Source organism: Argiope bruennichi, chromosome 5 (genome assembly GCF_947563725.1).
Source record: "Argiope bruennichi chromosome 5, qqArgBrue1.1, whole genome shotgun sequence".
Classification (NCBI taxonomy): Eukaryota; Metazoa; Arthropoda; class Arachnida; order Araneae; family Araneidae; genus Argiope; species Argiope bruennichi.
In genome coordinates, this window is record NC_079155.1 from 64,544,730 (window position 1) to 64,548,895 (window position 4,166).

At 26.5% G+C, this 4,166-nt stretch overlaps 1 long non-coding RNA gene across 1 annotated transcript; it reads right to left on the reverse strand.

Annotated features, from left to right (window-relative positions):
- Positions 1–320: 320 nt before the first annotated feature.
- Positions 321–3,151, reverse strand: LOC129969349 (uncharacterized). Its single transcript, XR_008784497.1, has 2 exons — positions 2,731–3,151; positions 321–542 (listed from the first exon to the last, which is right to left on the reverse strand). It is a non-coding gene; the product is annotated as an uncharacterized LOC129969349 (long non-coding RNA).
- Positions 3,152–4,166: the final 1,015 nt, after the last annotated feature.

Here is a 4,166-nt window from a genome sequence, read left to right on the forward strand (position 1 = left end):
GAAAAAAATCAAATTAAGCAAAGTGGTATAAAATATACACCTTATCTGCTATATTAAATGTATGATTGTAAAACATTTTATTTTTTATTTGAAAGAAAGTTAATGATTTTTTCAAGTGCCATTTCTTTAATGACACAAAATAAGAATATATTCTAAAAATAATGTAATTTTTCATCTGATGAATATAAATTTTTAAATAGTGATACAATTCATTTAGGTAAAAATGAATCGCCCAGAAAAATATTTTTTTTTACAATCAGCTAATTAATACATCTAAATCAAACAACAAATTGACTAAAATAGAAAGCATATCAAAGAAATTATGTCAAATAGTTTATTTTCTTAATTTTGAAAACATTACAAAATGAACCATTCTCATTTCAAATGAACAACAGTTGCTATCAATAAAACAATTTTGATAAGTGAAGCTTTGCAAATCTACAGATGAAAATGATACATTTTTTTTTTTATCAACATTACATATAAACCCAGAATTTTGGTGAAGAAATCCTAGCTATTTAATTTTTCAACTGCAAGAGGAGCTAGAAGAGAGAAGAGAAGAGAATAAGTAATTTGTGACAAAAAATTTAATTTAATTTTCATTGATTTTCAAAAATACTTAAGGCAATTGACTAAATAACCAATGATGTACTAAGCATATCATAATCAAAACAACTTTAATCAATGTTTTTAAATCCATATAAACTCAATATCACATTCATTGTTCTGGAAAGTCAATAATAATAATTTTTTGTATTAAGTTTTTTTATATTACGTTTACAAAGAAAGTATCTTTCAATATCTGCAATGTGTTTTCTTTTCAGTATTTTGAGAATATAATCTTCGCTCTCTCATTGAGAGTGGAGATAAAGACATCTAAATACTGTTATATTATTAAACTGTTACATCTAATGTTATTAAAACAAATGTCTAGCAATTACAACTTCAGATAACAAATAATTAAATAATTTTTACAGAGTAAAGTGCAATATACCAATTGGGAAATGTCAATGCTCATGTAAGTAAACATACGTTTTAAATATTTTTTTATTTGTGTTTATTTTCTTGAAAAATATTTTTGATTTTGTGCAGATTTTAAGATCTGCATTCACATTTATTCTATTTCAAATGTATAGAAATATAAATGATCTTTTATCAAAAATCCTGTATTTGGGATTTATGGCAGAAAAGAGGTAATGAGAGGAAGGGGGTGAGTAAATTTTTGAAATTAGAAAGAGACAAAACTGCCAAACTTTTTGAGCTTATTAACAGTAAATAAAGATATACATTATAAAAACTAAGCACATTAAAGTTTCAAATACACTAAAATATAAGACAAAAATTAAATCAAACAATTAAAGAAATAGCAGCAACTTTAAAGGGAGACAATAAAGGCAAATTATAGCATGTGCATGTTAAAAGGATGTTTATACTTCAATATAAAAGCAAAAGTGGAAATTTCTGAAAAAAAAAATCTCTGATTTTGACATAAAAAAAATCGATCCAATTAAATACCAAAAATAGGTTAAAATTTTCAACAACAACAAAAAAAAGAAAAGAAAAAAAATGTTATAAATAATTTTAAAATTAATATTGAAAAAAATGATTAAAATGTGAGAAACAATAATTTGAAAATGAAATTGGTCATTGGAAAGCAAAATTATTTATAAATTTTAAGATTGTATATAAATAATTTTGGAGCATTGATATATTCTTCAGTTCTAAAAAAAAAAAAAAAAAAAAAAAAAAAAAAAAGCTTTTTATCATTGCCTATAACAGAGCTTTGCTACTTTTTAATTGCAAAGTTAAACCTCAAGATACTAAGAAACATGCATACAAAATTTTGTTTCAATCTCTCAAAGGATACTGACTTACATAAAATTAAAAAATATATAAATAAATAAACTAATAGAAATAAAGGTTCACTCTCTCTATATATTGATTTTTCATGAATTAATGAAGCAGATCAAAAGATATAATGCACAGATGATTATAACAAATATAATACAATTTTTTCATTTTGCAAGAAAGCCAGAGTGGAACCTATTACCTAGTTGAAGCACCAGATTCTATGGGGCTCATAAAAATGCAGTTCTATTCATGTAATCAATAAAAATCCACAAAAAAGGAGAATGTGTGTACAAAGACATGCATAACAAGCAGGCTACATTTATATGCTTGAAATTAAAATGCATCTACAACCATAATCAATTATTTTTCTCAAAAATTGTTTCAGCTTCCTCATTTTGTTTTATATCATAGAAATACCATGCTTTAAGAAAATTTTCTACTGCATTTCATAAAAACCGAAACGTTTGGCAGAATTGCATTCAATAACTTTCAAAACTTTGAGCGTAATTTTGATCTAGTTTTACATGGTTATGACTTATATGGCTTAAAGAAACATCAGATGTAATATTTCTATAGTGCATTGAGAAAGACCAGTAATTTTTTTTATTTTGAAAAAAAAATGTAATTTTGCTGGAATATGATAATTTATCATGCATATATATATATATACATACCAAAAGTGCATCATTAACTTATAAAAATTTATTAGATTTAAGGGCAGGGATTACAAAAAAAGAATTAACAGCTCCGCAGTAATTATCAATGATGCTTTCTAATGATGAGGAACTACGCATATATGAATTTTTTTTAATTAACTGGCAATATGATGTATCCTTATGCAAAACACCTTACTATTTTAATTCTTTAATAAATTCTTACCTGCACGAATCATGCCAATAATGGTAATGAATACTATTAAAGTACCCAAAACAGAAGACCTGGCTTTTTTCTTTTCTTCTGCAGGATCAACTCTCTCGAATTGGAAAGGCTGAGCACGAATCATTTTTATGTATAATAAAAGTAAATTAACAAATCGAACTTTATATAAACACAATCTATTCAACCTCTCCAACACAACTTAGCGGTGTTACATTCAGAAATTACGGTCACAGTTTAAGAAATTGTTTTAAAAACAAAATATTCTAAAAAAATACATGTACTTAATTAAAAAAAAAAAAAGAAATATTTTGAAAATGTGAATGAAATATATTTAGTGACATCATATATATATATATATCACCCTTCTCACTCCTAAATTACTTATTTTGCTTAATATCACATCTGATCAATCAGGCGAACCGTGACCTCTGGACAAACGGAGGGAAATTTCATGAAATAGACATCAATGATAAATCTTTAACTTTTAAGCTGACATGAATCACCTGACCAGAACTTATCATTCAAACTGTCGCATTGTATTCATATAGTTATTTGGTGTAGTACCTTTTATGCTTAACAAAGTAGAGAATCAACAATGAATTTTAGTCTCCCCTCTAACGGGGTGAATTCAAAGGTTGAGACATGCCACCAACAGTTTGTATTTAAAAATCATAAACTAACATTCATGAATCCAGTTTCTTGCACTTTTCGAGCAATCGCTTTCACTTATATGAAAACATATAGCTTGAATAAATAGATTAACGGATTGAATCCCAAATTTGCTACATTGTTTGATATCGGCAATTTAACAATGAAAGTGTGGTCCAATTTTTACAAATTTGGACCATAATTTCATTCAATTCTAGTAATTATTATTGGCACACAATGCCCAACAATACTATTAGATATCTTCATGATATTGTATGGCATTCAGAATATCGAACCGCATCGATGTGATATTGCGCAATATCTTATGTTATGAAGGATAAAACGCCCTCAAGTATTTTTATATCCATAAACTGTAACTTTTTCGCTCCTATGGGATTACAGCCTTTGTCGCTAACGGTTTATATTCAAGTTCTAGTTCAAGGATAAAACAAATAAAGCCAAAAAAATATTTTTGGACTTATTAGCTACATATTATCTCGTTTACTCACAAGTGAGCAAATTTCTTCCAAACTTCTGCAATTTACCTGCAACTGCGATTTTAAGCCCACATATCATAGTGTTTTTATTTAATGACTTTTAAAATTGACTTCACAATACCTAATAAAAACGCGCGTAAAAGCAGGCAGAGATTTAAGCATTCAGTTAGATTTCAATTTATTATTACAATTTCCATCTCATTGTCTTTCCTTTTTAGAGCGTAAATGAGATATGTATCCTAAATTATTAAAAATATATAAATTACCCATAAAAACACAATATCCCAGCAC